The following is a 13,477-nucleotide window of genomic DNA, read 5'->3' on the forward strand; positions in this document are numbered from 1 at the left end:
GTTCCTCAGTGAAACGTTCCGAGGAGCAGGCAACCCCCCCAGCAAGCCCCCATCCTCAATAAATCCCCCACCTCCAAAGACTGAACCAAACCACACCCCTCACCCCTTGCACTCTCTTGGGGGCCTTCCTCTTACGGATTCGAATTTTCTGAGCTGCCTGGTGTTTTGTGACCAAGCAGGTCATCATCACAGCCACTTGTACTGAGAGATGACTCTGGGCCAGCCTTGTGCTCAGCCTCGCAACAAAAGAGGGAACAATTTGTGATCCCCATCTTATGGCCGAGGAAAAGGGAGAGTGGAGAGTTCACAAAGCAAGGCCCAAGGTCCCTGGCTGGAAAGGAGGAGAGCCAGGACCCAAGGCCAGGGCTGCAGGTCTCCTCCCCACTGTGTTCTGACAATACTCCCTTTTCCCTGCTTCCCTTCCAGATGGTTCCTACAAGTCTATCCTTTCACCCTAGGGCTTTTACATGCAGAAGGTGACTGCCATCCCGATTCAGATCACCCTCCCCCTTTCAAGAGAAGACTGTGCATTATGATCACTGATTCCCCGATGCAAAGTTCAGTCATCATTATGTGAAAACCAGTCAACAGCAGCTTGCTAAGCCCCAGTCACATGCCAGATGACACTGGCCTATGTGCTTTACATAAAAAAAAAAAAAAAAATCCAGCTTTATTGAGGTATAATTGACAATAAATTGTAAGACAGGTAAGACATGGTATGATCTGATGTATGTATACATTGTGAAAGAGCTCCACCGTCTGGTTATAATTATCATATCCATCACTTCACAGATTTATCTTTGTGTTATCAACTCTTGTCACCATGTTTTACATTAGATCCCCAGACCTGTTCATTGTTTTTTTTTTTGTTTGTTTTTTGTTTTTTTTTTTTAAGTAAACTCGACATCCATCATGGGCTGGAGCTCATGACCCCAGGATCAAGAGTTGCACACTCTACCCACTGAGCCATCCAGGTGCTCCAAGACCTCTTCATCCTAGAGCTGAAAGTGTAAGTCCTTTTACCACTCTCCTAAGTGCTTTATATTTAATCCTCACAGTAATCTTACCATGCGGGCGTTATTACTCTCATTCTTCAGAGGGAAACGCTGAAGCTCAGAAAGGTGAAGTTACTTGCCTTAAGTCATGCAGCTAACAGATCCTGGGTCTGGGTTTCTAATCCAGCTATTCTGACTGGAGAGTCTATGCCGGGAGGGGCTCGGCAGGGTCTCCTGCAGGGGGTAGCCCTGGGATGACCAAAGGTGCCACATCAGGGAGTGGCACTCGTCCACCAGCTCCAGGCCAGCTGCAAGGGTGCCCGCTCAGTGAGGTCAGCACATCACAGGCTCTCACTGTTCCTGGCGTCACACTGGCATGCAAAGGCCTCTGGTATTGCCTTCCATAATGGTCACCTGATCCCCGAACTGGTGGGCAAACAGCCTGAGATGTTTATTCCCTGATGACCAACTGGTCTGACAGACAGACAGCCCCAGTGATAAGAGGAGACGGGAGGAGGTGATTGGGGGGAGGGGCTCGATAAAGGAATCCCCTGACTCTGAGAAGTGCTGTTTTGCTTGGCTGGGGCCCTAGTCACACTACCAGCCTCTGAATGACAGTGACATTCCCCAGGGATTAAGCTTGCAGTGTAGAAGCTGGGTCTCCACAGGGGGTGCGGAGCCCCATGGAACTTAAATCACGCAATTAGCTACCAGCTAACATTTCTCCCACATTCATTTCATAGCACCATCGTCTCCCATTCCCCACCCCCCAAATTCAGCTGCGACTTCTTTTATAACACCCCTTCTTATATCCTGCTGCTTTCTCTTGGAAATAGCAAAGGAGGTAAAGCCATTTTCTGGATCCTTCAAAACACAGCTCAAAATTCTTTTCCGGGAAGCCATGCCCACATAACCCTGCCCTCGCCTGCTTTGAGCCCCCCGGGACTCTGAATTCAAACCACAGTTACTGGTTTGTCGCCAGGTACCGAACAAGTGGTAGAAGGACAGAGCTCAAGCCACCTGGGTTTGGGGCAGTGATGCATTCAGGGAAGACAAAGGTGCTGATGTCACTCTTGGTTTGGGATGACTGCTTTTCTGTTTAGGAATAATCAATACACCTCATGGTCCAGAACCTGGATTTTCTGATGCCCAGCTACCTGCTGTACTGATTATAACACAACACCTGTGTAGCTCATTAGAAGACAAGGGGGCCTAGACGACAAATCCACCATCAGAGAGATGGAGGTTGAGCCCTTCCTCACAGCCAATGAGGGACCTTCTCTGTGAGTTGTTAGGCAGAAAAGAACCTCATGGGTCATGTCCTCACTTTTCCTCAGCTAAAGTTCCCTGACTGTCTCCTTCAAATTCAAATGTGCATCCAGTTCCATGAGTAACCATATTATTTTTAAACAGCATCCTTCAGCCACTGCCTCTCCTGGGTTTTCAGAGAGGTAATCCTTAGTGAAGCCAGCACAGGATTTTATTTTATGATTGTTTGAAAACATATCCAGGGATTCCAAGGAGTTCAAGTAAAAGATCATGCTATAGCTCTGAGAAAAGGGTCAGCATATGGAGAAAGCTCACCTCAGGGGGATGGAAAAGAGAATCCAGGTCATGTGGAGAGATGGGAGATGAAAGAGAGAGAGATTGGAGACAGATATCAGAGATATTCAGCCAGGATTTAGCAGAGAAACTTCTGGTCTCAAAAGCCCATAATACCAAGATGCACCATGCCACCATACAGAGTGGTTAAAAGTCCAATCCCAGGGGTGATGAAGACTGGGGTTCGATCTACAGCACCACCACTTAATAGCTGGTCAGGTGGCCAAACTTCTTTGAGCCTCAGTTTTTTAATCTGTAAAATGGGCACAAAAACAACCACCTGGTGATTGTAAGGAATTAAATGAGAAATAGTATGTACTTAAGACAGCTTGGCATAGAGTAATATTCAAAAAAAGCAGTAACTGTTATCATTAACCCCCAGATAACAGTTACTATGTTGTGACTCACATTGATAGGTTGATTAATGTTTATCCATCATTGTCAAACTAGTAAACTGTCTAACTGTAGCAACATGACTGCTGACAATAAGTTAATTATTCAACTATCTCTACTGGGTTGTTAGGATATCAAAAGGCTACTCTGGACAATACTTTGTCCAATGTGTTTCTTCATTCTTCCAGATGGATTTTTGCTTTAAAAATAAATATCCTATTAATGTGCTAAGTATTATTAAGAATTACTAGTTGAAGAAATAATTAAGTTTTGTAGTTAGCTAATTAAAAAAGCACATATTCATAGTAAAAAAGTTTCAAACAATACATATACTTCAATAAAATTGTATTTCAAATATTCAAACAATATAAAAAATCACAAAAGGATAAAGTTCTTGCCCCATCCCAATTTCTAGAGGTTATTACTATTTTTTTTAAATTTTAGAATGTTTATTCATTTTTGAGCGACAGAGCATGAGAGAGGGAGGAGCAGAGAGAGAGGGAGACACAGAATCTGAAGCAGGCTTCAGGCTCTCAGCTGTCAGCACAGAGGCCGATTTGGGGCTCAAACCTACAAACAATGAGATCATGACCTGAGCCAAAGTCGGATGCCTAACCGACTGAGCCACCCAGGTGCCCCAAGAGGTTATTACTGTTAATAATAAATTTCTTGTAGAATTTTCTAGAAATGTTTTATGATCTTTGACTTTACATATATTGAATCATACTGCTGAGGAGCTTATATTTTCTACTCAGTAACACATCTTGGAAATTTCTCCCTAGCAGTCTGTATAGATTTGCCCCCTGCTTTTTAAGGTCTACGTTGTATTCCCTTGTATGTAGGGACCACTCTTGATGTACCCAGTCCCTCACTGCTTGGCACTATGGTTGTTTCTAGCTTTTGCTATTATGAACAATGCCACGATGAACTCCCTTGTACATGGGGCTTTGGTTGTTGCTACATGTAAACGCACAGTATAAATTCCTGGAAAAGTAACTACTAAGTCAGTTTGCTTTGTGCAGTTTTAATAGACACTGTCAACTCACTTCCAAAGAGGTTGCAGCAACTGACATTTTCACCCATTAGTGTGTGAGAATGTCTGTGTTCTGCATTCACCAGCATTGGGTGAAAATTATCAAACATTACAATCTAGTAAATCTATTAAAAATAACAGTAATAATATACATATGTGGAATAGCAGTACCTATTAAGGGATCTCATCTGCAGAGATGAATGTTTACAATCATCGCTGAGAATGGGCTGGTTCCCCTTTGGGAAGTTGCAGGGAGCTAGACCAGGGTCTGAAGCTTAGCTCCACTGGTTATCATCCTAGTGACCTTGGACACAGGTTCATCAAGCTTCTCTGTCTACAAAATGGTGATACTAAATGAAATAAAACATGAAAAAGCTCCTAGAACTAGCGTCTGGAACCCATCAAATATTTATTAATATTAGGAAGCACGGCAGAGTCTGTGGCAAGTTTGAGAATGACCCTAGTAAGTAACAGAGACCTGGGTTCTAGTTCCCCCGCCGCCTTCCCACTACTTTGCCCAGTTGCTTAATTTCTCTGAATTTTCTTGCTTGTAAGATGTCAATTTGGATCCCTCCTATTATTTTACTGATTTGGATACATATGAGGGGCAGAGTTGAGCCACTGTGCAGGTGACGTTTTACATTCATTGGAAGACACAGGCAACATCACAGCAAAAGAAGACAGGTGGAATCTCATCTCCATGTCTGTCACTGAGGCAGTGGAGAGAGGTTAGGGACCAGGTCACCTAACCGCAGTCCTGTTTTGGCCTCTTAAAAGCCAGGCGACCTGGGGCAAGTTCTTGCAGCCATCTGAGCCTCAGTTTTCTCAATTCTAACACACAGATGACAGTAACTAGCTCATGGGCCATTGTGAGTATGAAGTAAGAATCTATGAAAGCACTCAGCAGCTGACTCCTGTTAAATGTTCAGTATATTCATAGACAGCAGAAGTCTCACTGTCTGATCCTAGTTTACTGGTAGAGCAGGACAGACAGGATGCTTCCGCGAGTGGAACAAAGAGAAATGTTAGCAGCCCTCACCTCCCAGTCATGCTCCCCATTTGTCAAGGTGACTCACCCAGCCTTTTTTCTCACTTTGGTAACGGTGAAGCGCTCCCTGGTGGGGTGGGGTTGGGGAGGGCACAAAAGCAAGAGTGCTACAGTTTCTTAAATGGCTGCAACCCCAGCTGGAGATCTCTGTCATTCTTCCTGGAAAGAAGTGGGAAAACACAAGTTAAAAAAACATTCTTCACTGGTACTGCTTAGTCTGCTTGTTTGCTATTATCCTGTACAACATTTTTGCGGGGATTTGAGGTAGAACACGAACAAGCTTTGGGTTTCTGCTGCAGTGTTTCCCTCTCAATTTGTATCTGCTTCCATCTAAATTTCAGTTATTACATAAACATAAATTGCAAATATTAAGCTATAAATGGGATTTCTGAAAAGCAACCTGTGAATTATTAATAATTTTTCTATTTTGAAAATTTCAAATTTACAGGAAAAAATGCAAAGAAGAGCCCAATGAATACTTAGATTTTACCCATTGTTATTATTTTGTCGCATATGCTAATGCATTAGTTTTGAGGTGTAGAGAACTGCATTCATATAATACGGTCTCTCTCTCTCTCTTTTCTGCCAGTAGAAGTGTTATAGGGATGGATATCGGTATATCAATACTGTGACTCCTAGACACTCAGCTCCCTGAAGTTTGAGATCTGTTGTTCTATTTGGCTATGAGGTTGGGATATAAGGAAGCATGTTTGTAATAACTGCTGGATTGATACCTCCTGCACCAAATTTGCACGATACATGATCCCTAAGCCTAACAGGACTGTGTAAGCCAGGTCCTTCATTCCCAATCTACATATTTGGTAACCGACACTCAGATGTTGAATCACTCCATTGGTAAACACAGGTTTGTCTTTTTGACTATAAAGCCCTTTTCACAAAGGTTTTTGGGGCTTCTCAGAGGGAAATTTTAATGCAAGCATATGGGAAGTTTTAACTTTAGTTTCTGGAAGAGTTGCAGTGTTAATTTCAGGTAATTCCTCAACCAGGGCTCCCCTGGGTGGGGGCGGGGGGAGGCAGTGGAAGGTGGAGGAGTTTTATGGAAACCATAGTCAAGAACTCTATTGATAGAAACCGGAGATGATGAGCTGACCACTCAGCCTCAGAAGACTCATTTTGGGATGGCCACTTACTAGTCATGTATGGTTGGACAAATCTCCCTGACGCCCTTTCATTTGTGAAATGGGGGCAACAACCAATACCTGGGTTTTTAGTGAGACTCATTTTCTGAGTTGTGACGATCTTTATTAACACAAGGAATTGACATATCATTTTATTTGTAGGAGGAAGGAGGGAGGAAGAGGGAGGGAGGGAGGAAGAGGGAGGGAGGGAGGAAGGAAGGAAGGAAGGAAGGAAGGAAGGAAGGAAGGAAGGGAGGGAGTGGATGGTCCATTTTTATCTGTAGGAGAGAGGGAGGGGTAAAGATCTAGGTTGGATGACAAAAATCAAGGGAGGCTTAGTTTCCTGAGCCTGCGGGGGGGGGGTGGGGGTGGGGGTGGGGGTGGGGGTGGGGAACTGACAGAAACTCACAGTCTGGGGAGAGAAGAAACCATTTTTCAGGGAATTCCGTTAGTTGCCACGTTCCAGAGAACGCATCCCCAGAATGTTCCTTCACGTGGCTGTGGGAGGAGGACGCGTGGGCTTTGAGACCCCCAGCAAACTTCTTTCCAGGCCACGGGACACTCTGGCCTTCGCTCTGGCTTCCAAGGCACCCAAGGGATGCTTTTTCTTTGCTTCCTCCGGGCGGCCAATGTCAGGATTTGGAAAGCTAGTGCGCCCAACGCACGGTAAGGATCTTCTGGATAACCACTCTCCACGAGCTCTGCCCAGCTCCTAGATGTTTCTGTGGCACCGGGTGCCTCCCCAGACCTCCAACTCGCGGGCCAGGACATTAAACTGCACCTTGAGTGTGGCTCTTCAGCGCAGATGCCCGCGGCCTCAGCTGTGAGCTGGCGTGTGCAGGTGAACTGGCGCACACGGGCGCCGGGACAGCGAACGGAACTACACAGGCAGTGATGGTGGCGGCGCGATGTCAGCGAACTCTCTCCTTTTCATCCTTTACATTTCTACCGAGATCTCGCCAATACATAACAAGAATAAAACATATACATGGTTTTGTCTTTGCGCTCCCGGGATCGTAGCGGGAAAAATGAAGAGAAACCACGGCGGTCCCACTGGCTGCTTCCGGAGACCCCTGAAATCAGCAGCCGGAACTGCCAATGTGGAGAGCCCTCGGGCCTGGTCATGTAAGACCGGAGGTTAGACGTCCCACCGAAGTGGGGGAGGTTCCGGACTTTTCCCCCGCCGGGTCGGGCCCTTCGGACGAGAGTGGCGCTGGCCGGGCTCCAGACGCCGGAAGGTGCCAAGCCCCACTCACTTCGCCCTGGCGATGCGCGCGGACGCCCCGGGGCGCGCTCCGTCCGGCCCGCTTGGCAGGAGCGCGCGAGGTCGCGCGCGCGGTCCCCGGGGACAACCCCGGGGCGGCAGAACTCCCGGCAGAGGCGCGAGCGCGGCGGCCGGCGGCGGGCTGGAGTGCGTCTCGCCGCCTCACGCGGTTGCGCTGCGCTGCGGAGAGCCGGGCCGGGGACCGTGAGGGCGCAAGGTGGCGGTTGGCGCGCGCCGCGCTCCCTCTCCCCTGGCCGCGTTCAGGGTCCAAGGGCAGAGCTCCCCGGCTCACCCCGGCGCTGAGCAGCCCCCCGGGGGCCGAGCGGCTCCCGCCGGCCGGGGAGACGCCCCCTGGCCCCCGCCCCCGCGTGGCCCGGCTGGGCTAGCGGGAGCGACGGGAGGAGGAGGAGGAGGAGGCGGAGGAGGCGGCGCCGCCGGGACTGCCTCCTCCCCGCCCCTCGCGTCTCCTCCCCGCGCCACCGGGAAGGACAAGGGGACTGGGCACGGGGACCCCGGCCAGTGAGCGCCCGTGCCCCGGGGCCGCCCTTGGCGCGCGCTCTCTCGCCTCGAGCCCGGGGCCGGCCTCGCCTCACATGGTGCTGGCCGCAGCCATGAGCCAGGACGCGGATCCCAGCGGCCCGGAGCAACCCGACAGAGATGCCCACAGCGTGCCGGGTGCACCGGCGCCCCCCGCGCCCCCCGCGCCCCCAGGCCCGCGAGGGATGCCGCCGCCGCCGCCGCCGCCGCCGCCGCCCCCAGCCGGCCTACCGCAGATCATCCAAAAGTAAGAGGAGGGAAAGGGGAGCGGGGACTCGGGGTGCGCTGTGACTACATCTGTCCCGTCGCGGCTGAACTCTGCGCGGCCGCCTTGCGTGTGAAGTTTTCGTGTCCTCTCTCTGCGCAGGGTCGGTGTCATTCTGGCTGTGCGTGAGGTTGGGGATAGGAAAGCCAAGTTATTTGGGGGAAATAGGTTTGTTTTTCCTTATCCCCTTTATCTTCAGGAAGGTTACTGGATATATTGAACGAGAATAGCTCACATTGGGGGAAAATGGCCCAGAGACTCTGTTTCATCCCTCTGGTCCCAAGAGGCCGCTGGAATGTGCGGGGAGCCGTGCGTGAGTGTGTGTGCGCCCGTGAGGGTGTGTAAGGAAAATGCCGCCACCAAGCAGCCGCCCTTCATGGTGTCCCTGGCGCAGTCCGCGGGTGGCACTGGGTGGAAAGGATGGTGAGGGTTTGTAAACAACACGTTTGCTTTGCCCTGAAAGAAGTGTTCACGCTTTTCAAGAAGGCCCTCGCCAAGAGCTCTTAGCCACGCCACGGCCACCGTTTTGCATGAATGTTACCATCTTGCGAATCTTAGGAGCTGGCCCTCCCAACCGGGGAGTAGGTTGGGGTGGCCCCCGAGCTCAGAGAAGGTCTTTTTCCGCCCGGTTTTTGGGGGCGTAACAGTAAAACGCGGATCTTTTATTAGTTCTTTCGAAATCTTTTTGATAGTTTAAGGCCTAGAATATGGGTTTGTTTGAAGGATCTTTATTCTCCTGAAGGCTTCCCTCAGCTTGTCCTGAAGTCAAAACCAGTTTCAAGAGTGTAGAGGAGTCTGAATGATGAGCGGTTGGGTGAAACTGACGATTCGGGAGAAAGGCTCCCAGTACAGCAAAGTGCACCGTGGGGAACAGAGCGGGGTGTGTGCAGGGCTGCTGTATTGATGCTTTGAGTTACACAAACATATGAAAATGCAGTAAGAGAAATAACCAGCGATGGGGCGTAAATGGAAGTAAATGGCGTTTTAAACATTGTTCGAAAGATTGACTTTAGAAAGAATAGTGAAAATTCAAGTTTGACATCAAAAAACACTGGTATCATATTTCAGAACAAAATGGTTCCCCTTTTCTGACTGGTGGAATACTAAAGTTCCATTCGTGACAACTTTTTGCTTTAATTCGATTTTACCTGACTTTCAATGACTAACAAGATGCTAACAATTTGAACATGAAAATGATTTACACTATTTTTGTTCCTATTCTGCAAAATTATTTCAGCTAAGATTTAACTAAATATGATGGACAGTTTAAGTACATCATTATTTAAAATTTATCTTTAGTTCTTAATATAAATATAAACCAACAGAGAAAAAGATGTTTAAAACTAAAGCTTCTTTACTAAAAACAAACAAACAAACAAATTGGCCAGTTATTAATTGGAAAACATCTGATGTGCTTCTTACCAGAAATGTCTTGTGGCTTGAGATTAGGCTACACATTAAATTTATTGAGTTTGCTGTGGTATTGTAAATTGGTAAATGCGTTTTCCTATCATTTAAATAGGAAAAAACGAGGAATTTTATGTTCACAGAAATATCTTTGTAGATCGGTGTCTCATTTACCCTGTTCTCCCCATTTTCAAAGTTCTGTCTCTGAAATATATTACTTTAGGAGATAAGAACTTTTCAAAGGTGACCCCTTCTGCTAACAGTCCAGGATGGGAACTTCAAGAAGAGCCTAATGGCCCTGCCTTGTTTTGCATCGGTGACAGATCAGTGTTCAGGGGGCCACGTTCAAGGTGGTGATTATGCCCCTGGGAATGGATGTTTGTGCGCTTATGTTTCCAAAACTTTCTCAATAAGGATGATCTGAGGTTTGCTCCCCTCAGAACCCACTGAAATTGCGCTGGAACCAGGCATAACGTGGCAAATGCTTTACAGGTCCATCTTTAATGCGCTGAAACTTGAGCAGGTTATTTTGAAACTACGTTTGCATAATTTAATCTGAGCATCCATTTTTATGTAGTTATGAGGTGCCGGTTGCCTCAGCCATCTTTGCGAAAACGCAGTGGGGAGATTGCCCTGGGCCGCAAAATCGATTGCCCACATCTTGACTGAAAATTTGGTGAGCTAGAGCTCACAGGATAAGATTCTTCTCTGGTGGATGGCCTATTAAATACATCTTATTCGAGAACCTTTGTTTATTCTAGGTATTTTAGTGGGGTCATTATGTAATTCGAAAGAGGAGAAGCTTTGAACTCTTTCATAATGATGCAGATGACCAATGTTATTCATGTGCATAGCGTGTGAGGATTACAAGAATTTTTTTCACTTCTTAATGTCTGTGTTTAGTGATTTTCATTTATATCCGCTCGCATTTTGGATAAAGTCAAGGACTTTGATGAAATAATAGCCATGATCATAATAAAAGCCTGTTCCTCTTCATGTGTGTCATATTTGGTCTTAAGAGAACTGCTTTATTCTGTAAGTAGCTAAATGCATGAGGTGTGATGTTGAATAATGAGACTGATTTTGATACGTGTTTTATGATAGCCGGTCTCGGTACTCAGGAAGATGGCAACGAAAGTTCATTTCTGTAGAGTGCTTTTGTTCCGGTCAGGTGTATTGAGTTTTCTTAGTACTGCATTCTTAGCTTCGGTCAAGACTCGCCCCCGACCTTTCTGCTCAGATTGACCCCTGACTCCTGGCCCATATTAGCATCCCCTGTAAAGATCATCAGCCATGTTTAGACATACAACTAGTATCTTGTAAGATCTTTGTTTTAAACTTGCCTTCTCTAAGCTGGTCAATGTGGAGATATTGTTGTGTAAAATGTAAAGAAGCATTAGGTAAACCATTTAGGCAATAAAAAAATATAAATTACAACTTAAGATTTGGGATGAGTTCAGAAAGTCAGAATAATTTGATGACCTAAAATATGTGTATTCTCCATATTAGGAGAAGACAACATTGCTGTGCGCTGGTGAGTGTTTTACAAGGACTTATCTCCTTTAGCATTCACAGCATTTTATTTCCAAAAGTATTTTATGTTTTAGTTTTGTGCTTTCAAATCAAACCTAATTCTTGATTTACAACTAGTTATTTATTAACCTGGATGAACAACAGAAGCTAAAGTTCAGGTTGTAAGTTTTAAAACTTTTTTCCCAATGGAAACAGAGTCAGTAAATTCTGTGTGAAATATTGAAGTCCGTTGTCAGATGCAACTATACAGTGTCACTAATCATGGCGAAAATTAACCAAAGAAGCACACACTCTTCCGTGAGGCGAACACGTACGTGATTTTCCTAAATAATCTGACTGGCGGCAAAATATTACTTACTGTTTAATGCATGACATTAGTTTGTACATCTGAGTATAGATGAGTTATTTTATTTCCTTTCCAGATTATTTTGATAAGCAGTGACTAAAAGTCAATTATAAAAATAGAAAAGGTTTTGGTTTAGCATTTGATAGCTAGTGTTCCCTACATGTATAAATCCACCTTCGATTTCTAAAGTTTGTGTCGTCTTCTGCATAGCATTAGGACACTGGCCGACTGGTTTCAGAGGAAAGGCTCCCCAGATTCAGTACAGAAAATGTTATAAGTAGTTATTCTGTTTGCAGGTCATTTTACAGACATTCTGCATTTGGAAGGATCTCCAGGTTACTCTTAGGGAGCAGTGTGCAGGAAAGTTGTGTGTGATGTCCACTCACTTTGATGGGCATGTTGTCCATCCAGGATCGGGGAGGAAATAAGAATTTGCCAAAAACGGACATTACCTCACACTCACACTTGGTCCTTTTCTGGAAGGAGGATGGAATTTCTAACATCTGCGCCAGTTTCTAACATCAGTTTGAGTCCATTTTTAGGGAAAACAAGGATACACTTGTACAAGGAATTTTGAAAATTTTGAACACAGTCTTATGCTGCACGTCGTTCAGCAGAAAATATCCGAGAGGATTAAGTGTTTACCCAAAACAGGGAAGGAGAGAGGGTGGGTTCTTAGCATTCTGAAAAGTTTCTTCGCGTCTCTAGAAAGGTTTTTTTTTTTTCGTAAATTTTTTTTTATTTAGGGTTTATTGTGATCTGTAGTTTTAGATAGTAAGTGTAGCCATCCAGTTATGAGTTGTTGTTTTTTTCAAATTGCCAAAGAGATCAGTATTATGAGATGTAGTACATTATTCCCATTAGTCATGGTAAGTGACTATGCATATGGTGTACATAGAGCTGTTCTAATGTCAGTGCTATAAGGGGGGGGCGGGAGAAAAAAATGATCCCCCATTTTATTCTTCTATCCACTTGTTCTCTTGCTACCTTCTTAGCAGTTGATCAAATTAATAATTTAAAAAACCCCAATCTGTTGGTTGGAATGTGTTAAGATCTGATCGGTTAAGATCTCTTTGCCTGTCCTTATAGTCACCGGGGGGAAAAAACCCCACCAGGACTGACTCACAGTGAAATGATCCCCCATTTTCCAGTTTCTCTGTCTTTCTCTGATTTATTTGTCTTGTGGCTGCAGGTTCCTTGACTCCAGTTAAACTAATATTTCTTCCCTGCCCCTAACAGCTAATCCTTAAGTAAACAAACTGATACGGCTCAATTCACAGCACTGATAAACAAGAATCTAAAAAATGCTAGGAACTGGGGTCTAACCAAGGGATAGGAGTAAAATGGACTGAACCAAACACGGGAAGCGAGAATGGAAGAAGGTTGAGATAGTGGAGTTAAAACTCCAGAGAGAAATTGGGACGCAGGGCACCCCCCTCCCTTCCTCCACCATGGTCCCCCTGCCAGACAAAAGCTTGAAAGGGTCTCCTATGTCAGAAAATCCCACTTAATCTGATTTTTATTTTCTGCCACAGTAATTATCTTGTTTAGGATGGTCTGACTGATATGATCCTGTATATTTGAACAGGGAAAGTTGCTGTGGGTCCACAGCTGGTGCGAGTGACTGGTAGCTGTGTTTAGAATAGTGCACTGAAAAGTTTTGCAGGAAGTAAAGTGATCCGTAGTCCAGAATCAGGGCGAAGATGGTAATTAGTGGTTTGTAGAAAGGAGCACATGGCAGTTCCCTTTCTGGTTAATGAACCTGGCTGAATCTTGCTGATATGTGTGATATACTGGAAGCCTAATATTGCTTGTTCCCACCAGTGAGAAGACTGGGAAATCCTGACTTTAATTAAAAAGGCACATTTTTGAATTAGGAATGTGAATTTGGTTCCCAACACCACCAACAGGGTGT

At 45.7% G+C, this 13,477-nt stretch overlaps 1 long non-coding RNA gene across 1 annotated transcript; it reads right to left on the minus strand.

Annotated features, from left to right (window-relative positions):
* Positions 1-2,473: 2,473 nt before the first annotated feature.
* Positions 2,474-7,190, minus strand: LOC102968390. The gene is made up of 3 exons (XR_445727.3): positions 6,620-7,190; positions 5,100-5,230; positions 2,474-2,850 (listed from the first exon to the last, which is right to left on the minus strand). It is a non-coding gene; the product is annotated as an uncharacterized LOC102968390 (long non-coding RNA).
* Positions 7,191-13,477: the final 6,287 nt, after the last annotated feature.

Source organism: Panthera tigris, chromosome D2 (assembly GCF_018350195.1).
Source record: "Panthera tigris isolate Pti1 chromosome D2, P.tigris_Pti1_mat1.1, whole genome shotgun sequence".
NCBI lineage: Eukaryota > Metazoa > Chordata > Mammalia > Carnivora > Felidae > Panthera > Panthera tigris.